Consider the following 15957-nt stretch of genomic DNA (forward strand, 5'->3'; position numbering starts at 1 on the left):
ACCCGCCTTGGCTTCGTATCTCTTATCCAACAAAAATCTATTGTTCTCAGATTGAAAGATTGTCCCACATTACAACACTGACCACACTTCAAAAGTACTTCTTTGGGACGTCCTGAGGTGGTGAAAGGTGCTGGAGAAATGGGAGTTCCTCCTTTATTGAAAGCTCCAATCGACCCCCAGACTCCACAGCTTTTTTTTTGGGGAGAGAGTTCCAGATTCCCACTCCCCTTTGTGTGAAGAAATGCTTCCCGACATCACCCCTGAACGGCCTGGCTCTAATTTTAAGGTTCTGCCCCCTTGTTCTGGACTCCCCCCACCAGAGGAAATAGTTTCTCTCTATCGACCCCATCAAATCCTTTAATCATCTCAAACCCCTCGATTAGATCACCCCTTAATCTTCTACACTCGAGGGAATACAAGCCGAGTCTGTGCAACCTGTCCTCGGAATTTAACCCCTTTTAGCCCCGGTATCATTCTGGTGAATCTGCGCTGCACCCCCTCCAAGGCCAGTATATCCTCCCTGAGGTGCGGTGCCCAGAACTGAACCCAGTATCTCCCGATGGGGTCTGACCAGAGCTCTGTCCAGCTGGATCACAACTTCTACCAGTTTGTTCATCATCAAATTGAGAAATGACATAATGGCTGAGTAATGGGTGTGAGTGAGTGTGAGTGAGTGAGTGAGTGTGAGTGAGTGAGTGGGTGTGAGGGTGTGGGTGTGAGTGGGTGTGGATGTGAGTGGGTGTGAGTGAGTGTGAGTGATGGGTGTGGATGTGAGTGAGTGTGAGTGTGTGTGAGTGATGGGTGTGGATGTGAGTGGGTGTGAGTGTGAGTGTGAGTGTGAGTGAGTGTGAGTGGGAGTGAGTGTGAGTGAGTGTGAGTGTGAGTGGATGTGAGTGAGTGTGAGTGATGGGTGTGGATGTGAGTGGGTGTGAGTGTGAGTGAGTGTGAGTGTGAGTGAGTGTGAGTGACTGTGAGTGGGAGTGAGTGTGAGTGAGTGTGAGTGCGAGTGGATGTGAGTGAGTGTGAGTGATGGGTGTGGATGTGAGTGGGTGTGAGTGTGAGTGAGTGTGAGTGGGTGTGAGTGTGAGTGAGTGTGAGTGATGGGTGTGGATGTCAGTGTGTGTGAGTGTGAGTGAGTGTGAGTGGGTGTGAGTGGGTGTGAGTGTGAGTGAGTGTGAGTGGGTGTGAGTGTGAGTGATGGGTGTGGATGTGAGTGTGTGTGAGTGTGAGTGAGTGTGAGTGTGAGTGAGTGTGAGTGAGTGTGAGTGGGAGTGAGTGTGAGTGAGTGTGAGTGGATGTGAGTGAGTGTGAGTGATGGGTGTGGATGTGAGTGGGTGTGAGTGTGAGTGAGTGTGAGTGAGTGTGAGTGTGAGTGAGTGTGAGTGGGAGTGAGTGTGAGTGAGTGTGAGTGTGAGTGGATGTGAGTGAGTGTGAGTGATGGGTGTGGATGTGAGTGGGTGTGAGTGTGAGTGAGTGTGAGTGTGAGTGAGTGTGAGTGACTGTGAGTGGGAGTGAGTGTGAGTGAGTGTGAGTGTGAGTGGATGTGAGTGAGTGTGAGTGATGGGTGTGGATGTGAGTGGGTGTGAGTGTGAGTGAGTGTGAGTGGGTGTGAGTGTGAGTGAGTGTGAGTGATGGGTGTGGATGTCAGTGTGTGTGAGTGTGAGTGAGTGTGAGTGGGTGTGAGTGGGTGTGAGTGTGAGTGAGTGTGAGTGGGTGTGAGTGTGAGTGATGGGTGTGGATGTGAGTGTGTGTGAGTGTGAGTGAGTGTGAGTGTGAGTGAGTGTGAGTGAGTGTGAGTGGGAGTGAGTGTGAGTGAGTGTGAGTGGATGTGAGTGAGTGTGAGTGATGGGTGTGGATGTGAGTGGGTGTGAGTGTGAGTGAGTGTGAGTGAGTGTGAGTGTGAGTGAGTGTGAGTGACTGTGAGTGGGAGTGAGTGTGAGTGTGAGTGGATGTGAGTGAGTGTGAGTGATGGGTGTGGATGTGAGTGTGAGTGAGTGTGAGTGATGGGTGTGGATGTCAGTGTGTGTGAGTGTGAGTGAGTGTGAGTGGGTGTGAGTGTGAGTGGGTGTGAGTGAGTGTGAGTGTGAGTGAGTGTGAGTGGGTGTGAGTGTGAGTGGGTGTGAGTGTGATTGATGGGTGTGGATGTGAGTGTGTGTGAGTGTGAGTGAGTGTGAGTGGGTGTGAGTGTGAGTGGGTGTGAATGAGTGTGAGTGTGAGTGTGAGTGAGTGTGAGTGGGCGCTAGTGGGTGTGAGTGTGAATGGGTGTGAGTGAGTGTGAGTGGGTGTGAGTGAGTGTGAGTGGGTGTGAGTGTGTGAGTGTGAGTGTGAGTGCGTGTGAGTGTGAATGAGTGTGAGTGTGAGTGAGTGTGAGTGGGTGTGAGTGAGTGTGAGTGGGTGTGAGTGAGTGTGAGTGAGTGTGAGTGAGTGACTGAAAGGAACAGTTTGGATTGTGTTGGTGCAGTGTTGTGCTGTGATTGGTTTAACAAGATTTTCCTTTCACTGACAAATCCGAACTTGTCCGTCTCCCTGAGATCACATTCCAGAAACGAGGTGTCTGCAGGGAATGTTCCCGAGTCGGCCCCGGCAGTAACCCTTGCCTTGCTTTTTGGGTGTCAGCGAGGCCTCTTGATTCCCCCCCGATTGTAATGTCCAATTTTGGGGAGTTTCAGGTTTCGATGGGTTGAAATTGGGGCAGAGAGGAGATTATCTGTGGGCAGTGTCCAGACAGACGTGTTTGAATTATATTATAAGTTACCCTGATGTCGAAGGTCAGATTTCCCAACGCCTGCCTCTCCAGCCAGTGCATCAGAGCCGTTCGGTGGGAATTTAAAACCCAGAATCAAAATGCAGCTGGAAGGTTCAGTAACTTGGCTGCTGTATCACTGGGCTTCCATTCTGCACCTCAGCCAATCCAGAGTGGATGCAGCAGTCTGTCCATAAGGAATGCTTCTCTCTCTCTGTTACTTTGAGGAGAACAAAGAGCAGTAATCCATGCTTTCCAGAGGTGTCTGACCCCACGCACAGGAACCCCCAGAGCCACATATACCAGCCAGCGTACTCCTAACTATCTCCACCTGAAAACGAGCCAACGTACTCCTATCAATCTTTACCTGCATATACCAGCCAGCGTACTCATATCAATCTCCACCTGCATATACCAGCCAGCGTACTCATATCAATCTCCACCTGCATACCAGCCAGCGTACTCCTATCAATCTTTACCTGCATATACCAGCCAGCGTACTCCTATCAATCTCCACCTGCATATACCAGCCAGCGTACTCCTATCAATCTCCACCTGCATATACCAGCCAGCGTACTCCTATCAATCTCCACCTGCATATACCAGCCAGCGTACTCCTATCAATCTTTACCTGCATATACCAGCCAGCGTACTCCTATCAATCTCCACCTGCATATACCAGCCAGCGTACTCCTATCTATCTTTACCTGCATATTACAGCCAGCGTACTCCTATCAATCTCCACCTGCAAATACCAGCCAGCGTACTCCTATCAATCTCCACCTGCATATACCAGTCAGTGTACTCCTATCAATCTCCACCTGCCTATGCCAGCCAGTATACTCCTATCAATCTCCACCTGCATATATCAGCCAGCGTACCCCTATCAATCTCCACCTGCATATACCAGCCAGCATACTCCTATCAATCTCCACCTGCATATACCAGGCAGTGTACTCCTATCAAACTCCACCTGAATATACCAGCCAGCGGACCCCTATCAACCTCCACCTGCATATAGTAGCCAGTGTACTCATACTTAATTATCTTCTTTATTTAGTTCAAAAGTTGAGAGTTCTGAGCCCTGCTGCCCCTTCTCCTCCTCCTGACGGTCTTCCTTTGGACTCAGTCATTGCCACCAATTCCGAACTCCATCGTTGAATTGATCCTTTGTTGAATTGGTCCATTGTTGAATTGATCCTTTGTTGAATTGATCCATTGTTGAATTGATCCATTGTTGAATTGATCCTTTGTTGAATTGATCCATTGTTGAATTGATCCATTGTTGATTTGATCCATTGTTGAATTGGTCCTTTGTTGAATTGATCCATTGTTGAATTGATCCATTGTTGAATTGATCCATTGTTGAATTAATCCATTGTTGAATTGCTCCTTTGTTGAATTGATCCATTGTTGAATTGATCCATTGTTGAATTGATCCATTGTTGAATTGGTCCTTTGTTGAATTGGTCCATTGTTGAATTAATCCATTGTTGATTTGATCCATTGTTGAATTGGTCCATTGTTGAATTGGTCCATTGTTGAATTGATCCTTTGTTGAATTGATCCATTGTTGAATTGATCCATTGTTGAATTGGTCCTTTGTTGAATTGGTCCATTGTTGAATTAATCCATTGTTGAATTGCTCCTTTGTTGAATTGATCCATTGTTGAATTGATCCATTGTTGAATTGATCCATTGTTGAATTGGTCCTTTGTTGAATTGGTCCATTGTTGAATTAATCCATTGTTGAATTGCTCCTTTGTTGAATTGATCCATTGTTGAATTGATCCTTTGTTGAATTGATCCATTGTTGAATTGGTCCTTTGTTGAATTGGTCCATTGTTGAATTGATCCATTGTTGAATTAATCCATTGTTGAATTGATCCATTGTTGAATTAATCCATTGTTGAATTGATCCATTGTTGAATTAATACTTTATTGAATTGACCAATTGTGGAATTGATCCATTGTGGAATTGATCCATTGACTGGGGGATCTGTATTATACCAGGGACTGGGGGGTCTGAATTATATCGTGGACTGGGGGGGGTCTGTATTATATCAGGGACTGGGGGGATCTGTATCATATAAGGGACTGGGGGGTCTGTATTATATCAGGGACTGGGGGGGTCTGTATTATATCAGGGACTGGGGGGTCTGTATTATATCAGGGACTGGGGGGGTCTGTATTATATCAGGGACTGGGGGGTCTGTATTATATCAGGGACTGGGGGGTCTGTATTATATCAGGGACTGGGGGCGGTCTGTATTATATAAGGGACTGGTGGGTCTGTATTATATCAGGGACTGGGGGGCCTGTATTATATCAGGGACTGGGGGGTCTGTATTATATCAGGGTCTGTGGGGTCTGTATTATATTAGGGACTGGGGGTTCTGTATTATATCAGGGACTGGGGGGTCTGTATTAAATATCAGGGAATGGGGGTTCTGTATTGTATCAGGGACTGGGGGTTCTGTATTATATCAGGGACTGGGGGTCTGTATAATATCAGAGACTGGGGGTTCTGTATTATATCAGGGACTGGGGGTCTGTATAATATCAGAGACTGGGGGGTCTGTATTATATCAGGGGCTGGGGGTTCTGTATTATATCAGGGACTGGGGGGTCTGTATTATATCATGGACTGGGGGGTCTGTATTAAATATCAGGGAATGGGGGTTCTGTATTATATCAGGGACTGGGGGGTCTGTATTATATCAGGGACTGGGGGTTCTGTATTATATCAGGGACTGGGGGTCTGTATAATATCAGAGACTGGGGGGTCTGTATTATATCAGGGGCTGGGGGTTCTGTATTATATCAGGGACTGGGGGGTCTGTATTATATCATGGACTGGGGGGTCTGTATTAAATATCAGGGACTGGGGGGTCTGTATTATATCAGGGACTGGGGGGTCTGTATTCTATCAGGGACTGGGGGGTCTGTATTCTATCAGGGACTGGGCGGTCTGTATTCTATCAGGGACTGGGGGGGTCTGTATTATATTAGGGACTGGGGGGTCTGTATTATATCAGGGACTGGGGGGTCTGTATTATATCAGGGACTGGGGGGTCTGTATTATATCAGGGACTGGGGGTCTCTATTATATCAGGGACTGGGGGTCTGTATTATATCAGGGACTGGGGGGTCTGTATTATATCAGGAACTGGGGGGGGTCAGTATTATATTAACGATTGGGGGGGTTCTGTATAAAATCAGGGACTGGGGGTCTGTATTATATCAGGGACTGGGGGGTCTGTATTATATCAGGGACTGGGGGGTCTGTATTATATCAGGGACTGGGGGGGTCTGTATTATATCAGGGACTGGGGGGTCTGTATTATATCAGGGACTGGGGGGTCTGTATTATATCAGGGACTGGGCAGGTCTGTATTATTTTTTTAAATTTTTTTTTTATTCGTTCACGGGATGTGGGTGTCGCTGGCGAGGCCGGCATTTATTGCCCATCCCTAATTGCCCTCGAGAAGATGGTGGTGAGCCGCCTTCTTGAACCGCTGCAGTCCGTGTGGTGACGGTTCTCCCACAGTGCTGTTAGGGAGGGAGTTCCAGGATTTTGACCCAGTGACGGTGAAGGAACGGCCGATATATTTCCAAGTCGGGATGGTGTGTGACTTGGAGGGGAACGTGCAGGTGGTGTTGTTCCCATGTGCCTGCTGCCCTTGTCCTTCTAGGTGGTAGAGGTCGCGGGTTTGGGAGGTGCTGTCGAAGAAGCCTTGGCGAGTTGCTGCAGTGCATCCTGTGGATGGTACACACTGCAGCCACAGTGCACCGGTGGTGAAGGGAGTGAATGTTTAGGGTGGTGGATGGGGTGCCAATCAAGCGGGCTGCTTTGTCCTGGATGGTGTCGAGCTTCTTGAGTGTTGTTGGAGCTGCACTCATCCAGGCAAGTGGAGAGTATTCCATCACACTCCTGACTTGTGCCTTGGAGATGGTGGAAAGGCTTTGGGGAATCAGGAGGTGAGTCACTCGCCGCAGAATACCCAGCCTCTGACCTGCTCTCGTAGCCACAGTATTTATATGGCTGGTCCAGTTAAGTTTCTGGTCAATGGTGACCCCCAGGATGTTGATGGTGGGGGATTCGGCGATGGTAATGCCGTTGAATGTCAAGGGGAGGTGGTTAGACTCTCTCTTGTTGGAGATGGTCATTGCCTGGCACTTATCTGGCGCGAATGTTACTTGCCACTTATCAGCCCAAGCCTGGATGTTGTCCAGGTCTTGCTGCATGCGGGCTCGGACTGCTTCATTATCTGAGGGGTTGCAAATGGAACTGAACACTGTACAGTCATCAGCGAACATCCCCATTTCTGACCTTATGATGGAGGGAAGGTCATTGATGAAGCAGCTGAAGATGGTTGGGCCTAGGACACTGCCCTGAGGAACTCCTGCAGCAATGCCCTGGGGCTGAGATGCTTGGCCTCCAACAACCACTACCATCTTCCTTTGTGCTAGGTATGACTCCAGCCACTGGAGAGTTTTCCCCCTGATTCCCATTGACTTCAATTTTACTAGGGCTCCTTGGTGCCACACTCGGTCAAATGCTGCCTTGATGTCAAGGGCAATCACTCTCACCTCACCTCTGGAATTCAGCTCTTTTGTCCATGTTTGGACCAAGGCCGTAATGAGGTCTGGAGCCGAGTGGTCCTGGCGGAACCCAAACTGAGCATCGGTGAGCAGGTTATTGGTGAGTAAGTGCCGCTTGATAGCACTGTCGACGACACCTTCCATCACTTTGCTGATGATTGAGAGTAGACTGATGGGGCGGTAATTGGCCGGATTGGATTTGTCCTGCTTTTTGTGGACAGGACATATCTGGGCAATTTTCCACATTGTCGGGTGGATGCCAGTGTTGTAGCTGTACTGGAACAGCTTGGCTAGAGGCGCAGCTAGTTCTGGAGCACAAGTCTTCAGCACTACAGCTGGGATGTTGTCGGGGCCCATAGCCTTTGCTGTATCCAGTGCACTCAGCCGTTTCTTGATATCACGTGGAGTGAATCGAATTGGCCGAAGACTGGCTTCCGTGATGGTGGGGATATTGGGAGGAGGCTGAGATGGATTATCCACTCGGCACTTCTGGCTGAAGATGGTTGCAAACGCTTCAGCCTTGTCTTTTGCACTCACGTGCTGGACTCCGCCATCATTGAGAATGGGGATGTTTGCAGAGCCTCCTCCTCCCGTTAGTTGTTTAATTGTCCACCACCATTCACGACTGGATGTGGCAGGACTGCAGAGCTTTGATCAGATCCGTTGGTTGTGGAATCGTTTAGCTCTGTCTATAGCATGTTGCTTCCGCTGTTTAGCATGCATGTAGTCCTGAGTTGTAGCTTCACCAGGTTGGCACCTCATTTTTAGGTACGCCTGGTGCTGCTCCTGGCATGCTCTTCTACACTCCTCATTATATCAGGGACTGTGGGGTCTGTATTATATCAGGGACTGGGGGGTCTGTATTATATCAGGGACTGGGGGTCTGTATTATATCAGGGACTGGGGGGTCTGTATTATATCAGGGACTGGGGGGTCTGTATTATATCAGGGACTGGGGGGGTCTGTATTATATCAGGGACTGGGGGGGTCTGTTTTATATCAGGGACTGGGGGGTCTGTATAATATTAGGGACTGGGGGGTCTGTAAGATATCAGTGACTGGGGGGGTCTGTATTATATCAGGGACTGGGGGGTCTGTATTATGTCAGAGACTTGGGGGGTCTGTATTATATCAGGGACTGTGGGGTCTGTATTATGTCAGAGACTGGGAGGTCTGTATTATATCAGGGACTAGCGGGTCTGCATTATATCAGGGACTGGGGGGTCTGTATTATGTCAGAGACTGGGGGGGTCTGTATTATATTACGGACTGTGAGGTCTGTATTATATCAGGGACTGGGGGGGTCTGTATTATATCAGGGACTGGGGGGTCTGTATTATATCAGGGACTGGGGGGTCTGTATTATATCAGGGACTGGGGGGGTCTGTATTATATCAGGGACTGGGGGGGTCTGTATTATATCAGGGACTGGGGGGTCTGTTTTATTTCAGGGACTGGGGGGGTCTGTATTATATCAGGGACTGGGGGGGTCTGTATTATATCAGGGACTGTGGGGTCTGTATTATATCAGGGACTGGGGGGTCTGTATTATATCAGGGACTGGGGGGTCTGTATTATATCAGGGACTGGGGGGGTCTGTATTATATCAGGGACTGGGGGGTCTGTATTATATCAGGGACTGGGGGGTCTGTATTATATCAGGGACTGGGGGGGTCTGTATTATATCAGGGACTGGGGGGTCTGTATTATATCAGGGACTGGGGGGGTCTGTATTATATCAGGGACTGGGGGGGTCTGTATTATATCAGGGACTGGGGGGGTCTGTATTATATCAGGGACTAGGGGTCTGTATTATATCAGGGACTGGGGGGTCTGTATTATATCAGGGACTGGGGGGGTCTGTATTTTATTAGGGACTGGGGGGTCTGTATTATATCAGGGACTGGGGGGTCTGTATTATATCAGGGACTGGGGGGTCTGTATTATATCAGGGACTGGGGGGTCTGTATTATATCAGGGACTGGGGGGGTCTGTATTATATCAGGGACTGGGGGGTCTGTATTTTATTAGAGACTGGGGGGTCTGTATTATATCAGGGACTGGGGGGTCTGTATTATATCAGGGACTGGGGGGGTCTGTATTATATCAGGGACTGGGGGGTCTGTATTATATAAGGGACTGGGGGGTCTGTATTATATTAGGGACTGGGGGGGTCTGTATTATATAAGGGACTGGGGGGTCTGTATTATATTAGGGACTGGGGGGGTCTGTATTATATCAGGGACTGGGGGGGTCTGTATTATATCAGGGACTGGGGGGGGTCTGTATTATATCAGGGACTGGGGGGGTCTGTATTATATCAGGGACTGGGGGGTCTGTATTTTATTAGAGACTGGGGGGTCTGTATTATATCAGGGACTGGGGGGTCTGTATTATATTAGGGACTGGGGGGGGTCTGTATTATATCAGGGACTGGGGGGTCTGTATTATATCAGGGACTGTGGGGTCTGTATTATATCAGGGACTGGGGGGGTCTGTATTATATCAGGGACTGGGGGGTCTGTATTATATCAGGGACTGTGGGGTCTGTATTATATCAGGGACTGGGGGGGTCTGTATTATATCAGGGACTGGGGGGGTCTGTATTATATCAGGGACTGGGGGGGTCTGTATTATATCAGGGACTGGGGGGTCTGTATTATATCAGGGACTGGGGGGTCTGTATTATATCAGGGACTGAGGGGTCTGTATTATATCAGGGACTGGGGGGTCTGTATTATATCAGGGACTGAGGGGTCTGTATTATATCAAGGACTGGGGGGGTCTGTATTATATCAGGGACTGGGGGGGTCTGTATTATATCAGGGACTGGGGGGTCTGTTTTATTTCAGGGACTGGGGGGGTCTGTATTATATCAGGGACTGGGGGGTCTGTTTTATTTCAGGGACTGGGGGGGTCTGTATTATATCAGGGACTGGGGGGTCTGTTTTATTTCAGGGACTGGGGGGGTCTGTATTATATCAGGGACTGGGGGGGTCTGTATTATATCAGGGACTGGGGGGGTCTGTATTATATCAGGGACTGGGGGGTCTGTATTATATCAGGGACTGGGGGGTCTGTATTATATCAGGGACTGGGGGGGTCTGTATTATATCAGGGACTGGGGGGTCTGTATTATATCAGGGACTGGGGGGTCTGTATTATATCAGGGACTGGGGGGGGGGGGTCTGTATTATATCGGGGACTGGGGGGGGTCTGTATTATATCAGGGACTGGGGGGTCTGTATTATATCAGGGACTGGGGGGTCTGTATTATATCAAGGACTGGGGGGTCTGTATTATATCAGGGACTGGGGGGATGTGTATTCCCCAGGAATTGTGACCCTCCATAGCCCTACCAATACCAGACTGTCTGGCCTCCTTTCTCACACCGTCCTGATGCTGGTCGCAGTCAATCAGCTCACTAATTTTCCCAAGGTTTGCAATTTGTCTCAGTCCGACCTGTGAGAATTTTCTTTCCCAACATCCTACTCCAGTAATACTGCACTTCCCTCGGGATCTCCCGTTTAAGCGATCTCTCATCTCTGGGATCTAGTTGATTCCTAGACCGCTTGGATTGTTATACCTCCCGTTTCTGGGATCTCTGATTCCTGGATCACTGGATCTCCTGTTCCCGACGTCTCCTGGAGTCCCAAATCTCACAGTTCTGGGATCTTAGGTTCCTAATTCTGCAATTTACCAATTCTAAGATCTCCCGCTCTCCTAAATCTACTGAATTCCCAGATCTCCCTTTTATGGGATCTAGTTGATTCCTGATCTGGATACCTAGTTCTCCCCTTTCTGGGACCCAGTTGATTCCTAGATCTGGATACCTAGTTCGCCCCTTTCTGGGATCGAGTTGATTCCTAGATCTGGATACCTAGTTCGCCCCTTTTTGGGGATCTAGTTGATTCTTAGATCTGTATACCTGGTTCTCCCCTTTCTGGGATCCAGTTGATTCCTAGATCTGGATACCTAGTTCGCCCCTTTCTGGGATCTAGTTGATTCCCAGATCTCCCGTTTCTGGGATGCCCTGGATCAGACCGTCGGTGAGGTTGGAGTTAATCGCTGGAAGGCTCCTCGCCCTCCGAATTCCTCACTGATTGAGTCACCCTTTTAAAGCAGCCGAGAGTCGCGATGGAGGCAGCTCTCCTCCTCCTCCTGCTGCTCCTGGCCGCGTCCAGTCCCGACTCCCAGGTGAGGCACTTCTGCTTTCTCAACTCTTCCTCAGCCGTGATGAGACCACAGCAAGCTGCAGGTCAAATGAGCGGCCCCGGCCGAAATTCGACAGCAAACCGCGATTCTGAAGGAGACAGAAGGGAAGAATCAGGTGGAGGGGAGAGTGAGTCCCTCCAGGTGGAGACGAGAGTGAGTCCCTCCAGGTGGAGGGGAGAGTGAGTCCCTCCAGGTGGAGGGGAGAGTGAGTCCCTCCAGGTGGAGGGGAGAGTGAGTCGCACCAGGTGGAGGGGAGAGTGAGTCGCACCAGGTGGAGGGGAGAGTGAGTCCCTCCAGGTGGAGGGGAGAGTGAGTCGCACCAGGTGGAGGGGAGAGTGAGTCCCTCCAGGTGGAGGGGAGAGTGAGTCCCACCAGGTGGAGGGGAGAGTGAGTCCCTCCTGGTTCAGGGGAGTGTGAGTCCCTCCAGGTGGAGGGGAGAGTGAGTCCCACCAGGTGGAGGGGAGAGTGAGTCCCTCCTGGTTCAGGGGAGTGTGAGTCCCTCCAGGTGGAGGGGAGTGTGAGTCCCTCCAGGTGGAGGTGAGTGTTACAAACTTCACTCATAGACCTAAAAGGCCTTATAAACATTGGAAATTTAAAGGAGCTTGAACAGCAGAAAACAGCTGGATCTTAAAATGAGTACAAGAACTCAGAAAAAATTACAAAGAGATGGACTTTGATTGGCCACTGTGATAAAGGACAAGGAGTGGGCGGATGAGTTAGTGATGAGATAGGAGAAAGTGACCAATCAGAAACACAGAGAGGGAATGAGCACAAACAGGGCTCCATGTAACTTTCAGATGGAGAAAAGAGAGACACTCCAATTGGCTGAAGAGGAAATGCCATTTTGGCGGCTGGTGGCGATTGGTCGAGCCCACAATGATTTTCTGACCTGACCCAGGGTGGTGAGGTTGATAAATTCCAGCAGACATTTGGACCATTGGTGAATCACTGGGGATACAACAAAGCAAGTCCCGCCCGAACCATCATAAAACGCTCAGGGCAATTCCTCGTGTTAAAGCAATGCACAGTGTGGATTACAATATCGTAAAGCGGCAGCTCTGAACACTGCAAACTAAACTGGTCAAGGGAAGCGACCGAGAATTAGTATTGGTGGAGGATTGATGGAAGGGAATGAGAATTGGGAATGGAGGGGGATTGATGGAAGGTACTGAGAATTGGGAATGGAGGGTGATTGATGGAAGGTACTGAGAATTGGGAATGGAGGGGGATTGATGGAAGGGACTGAGAATTGGGAATGGAGGGTGATTGATGGAAGGTACTGAGAATTGGGAATGGAGGGGGATTGATGGAAGGGACTGAGAATTGGGAATGGAGGGTGATTGATGGAAGGTACTGAGAATTGGGAATGGAGGGGGATTGATGGAAGGTACTGAGAATTGGGAGTGGAGGGAGATTGATGGAAGGTACTGAGAATTGGGAATGGAGGGGGATTGATGGAAGGTACTGAGAATTGGGAATGGAGGGGGATTGATGGAAGGGACTGAGAATTGGGAATGGAGGGGGATTGATGGAAGGGACTGAGAATTGGGAATGGAGGGGGATTGATGGAAGGTACTGAGAATTGGGAATGGAGGGAGATTGATGGAAGGTACTGAGAATTGGGAGTGGAGGGAGATTGATGGAAGGTACTGAGAATTGGGAATGGAGGGGGATTGATGGAAGGTACTGAGAATTGGGAGTGGAGGGAGATTGATGGAAGGTACTGAGAATTGGGAATGGAGGGGGATTGATGGAAGGGACTGAGAATTGGGAATGGAGGGGGATTGATGGAAGGTACTGAGAATTGGGAATGGAGGGGGATTGAGGGAAGGTACTGAGAATTGGGAATGGAGGGAGATTGATGGAAGGTACTGAGAATTGGGAATGGAGGGGGATTGATGGAAGGTACTGAGAATTGGGAAAGGAGGGTGATTGATGGAAGGTACTGAGAATTAGGAATGGATGGGGATTGATGGAAGGTACTGAGAATTGGGAAAGGAGGGAGATTGATGGAAGGTACTGAGAATTAGGAATGGAGGTGGATAGATGGAAGGTACTGAGAATTGGGAAAGGAGGGAGATTGATGGAAGGTACTGAGAATTAGGAATGGAGGGGGATTGATGGAAGGTACTGAGAATTGAGAATGGAGGGTGATTGATGGAAGGGACTGAGAATTGGGAATGGAGGGTGATTGATGGAAGGTACTGAGAATTGGGAGTGGAGGGAGATTGATGGAAGGTAATGAGAATTGGGAATGGAGGGGGATTGATGGAAGGGACTGAGAATTGGGAATGGAGGGGGATTGATGGAAGGTACTGAGAATTGGGAATGGAGGGGGATTGATGGAAGGTACTGAGAATTGGGAAAGGAGGGAGATTGATGGAAGGTACTGAGAATTGGGAATGGAGGGGGATTGATGGAAGGTACTGAGAATTGAGAATGGAGGGTGATTGATGGAAGGTACTGAGAATTGGGAATGGATGGGGATTGATGGAATGTACTGAGAATTGGGAAAGGAGGGAGATTGATGGAAGGTACTGAGAATTGGGAATGGAGGGGGATTGATGGAAGGTACTGAGAATTGGGAATGGATGGGGATTGATGGAAGGTACTGAGAATTGGGAAAGGAGGGAGATTGATGGAAGGTACTGAGAATTAGGAATGGAGGGGGATTGATGGAAGGTACTGAGAATTTGGAATGGAGGGTGATTGATGGAAAGTACTGAGAATTGGGAATGGAGGGTGATTCATGGAAGGTACTGAGAATTGGGAATGGAGGGGGATTGATGGAAGGGACTGAGAATTGGGAATGGAGGGGGATTGATGGAAGGTACTGAGAATTGGGAATGGAGGGGGATTGATGGAAGGTACTGAGAATTGGGAAAGGAGGGAGATTGATGGAAGGTACTGAGAATTGGGAATGGAGGGGGATTGATGGAAGGTACTGAGAATTGAGAATGGAGGGTGATTGATGGAAGGTACTGAGAATTGGGAATGGATGGGGATTGATGGAAGGTACTGAGAATTGGGAAAGGAGGGAGATTGATGGAAGGTACTGAGAATTGGGAATGGAGGGGGATTGATGGAAGGTACTGAGAATTGGGAATGGATGGGGATTGATGGAAGGTACTGAGAATTGGGAAAGGAGGGAGATTGATGGAAGGTACTGAGAATTAGGAATGGAGGGGGATTGATGGAAGGTACTGAGAATTTGGAATGGAGGGTGATTGATGGAAAGTACTGAGAATTGGGAATGGAGGGTGATTCATGGAAGGTACTGAGAATTGGGAATGGAGGGGGATTGATGGAAGGTACTGAGAATTGGGAATGGAAGGGGATTGATGGAACGTACTGAGAATTGGGAATGGAGGGTGATTCATGGAAGGTACTGAGAATTGGGAATGGAGGGTGATGCATGGAAGGTACTGAGAATTGGGAATGGAGGGGGATCGATGGAAGGTACTGAGAATTGGGAATGGAGGGCGATTCATGGAAGGTACTGAGAATTGGTAATGGAGGGAGATTCATGGAAGGTACTGAGAATTGGGAATGGACGGAGATTGATGGAAGGTACTGAGAATTGGAATGGAGGGGGATTGATGGAAGGTACTGAGAATTGGGAATGGAGGGGGATTGATGGAAGGTACTGAGAATTGGGAATGGAGGGGGATTGATGGAAGGTACTGAAAATTGGGAATGGAGGGGGATTGATGGAAGTTACTGAGAATTGGGAATGGAGGGGGATTGATGGAAGGTTCTGAGAATTGGCAATGGAGCGGGATTGATGGAAGTTAATGAGAATTGGGAATGGAGGGTGATTCATGGAAGGTAATGAGAATTGGGAATGGAGGGTGATTGTTGGAATGTACTGAGAATTGGGAATGGAGGTGGATTGATGGAAGATAATGAGAATTGGGAATGGAGGGGGATTGATGGAAGGAACTGAGAATTGGGAATGGAGGGGGTTTGATGGAAAGTACTGAGAATTGGGAATGGAGGTGGATTGATGGAAGGTAATGCGAATTGGGAATGGAGGGGGATTTATGGAAGGAACTGAGAATTGGGAATGGAGGGGGTTTGATGGAAAGTACTGAGAATTGGGAATGGAGGTGGATTGATGGAAGGTACTGAGAATTGGGAATGGAGGGCGATTGATGGAAGGTACTGAGAATTGGGACTGGAGGGGGATTGATGGAAGATACTGAAAATTGGGAGTGGAGGGTGATTGATGGAAGGTACTGAGAATTGGGAATGGAGGGGTATTGATGGAAGGTACTGAGAATTGGGAATGGAGGGAGATTGATGGAAGGTAGTGAGAATTGGGAATGGAGGGCGATTGATGGAAGGTACTGAGAATTGGGACTGGAGGGGGATTGATGGAAGATACTGAAAAT

The 15957-nt window shown here is 48.9% G+C and overlaps 1 protein-coding gene across 1 annotated transcript in view; it reads left to right on the forward strand.

The window, feature by feature from the left end:
• Window positions 1-11491: 11491 nt before the first annotated feature.
• Window positions 11492-15957, forward strand: part of LOC137311394 (interleukin-17 receptor D-like) — a 113219-nt gene continuing 108753 nt past the window's right edge. The window contains exon 1 of the mRNA XM_067978637.1: window positions 11492-11545. The gene's annotated coding sequence lies outside the window, so the exon portion shown is untranslated. The remainder of the gene's footprint in view (window positions 11546-15957) is intronic.

The sequence above is a fragment of the Heptranchias perlo genome, unplaced genomic scaffold (genome assembly GCF_035084215.1).
Source record: "Heptranchias perlo isolate sHepPer1 unplaced genomic scaffold, sHepPer1.hap1 HAP1_SCAFFOLD_333, whole genome shotgun sequence".
Classification (NCBI taxonomy): Eukaryota; Metazoa; Chordata; class Chondrichthyes; order Hexanchiformes; family Hexanchidae; genus Heptranchias; species Heptranchias perlo.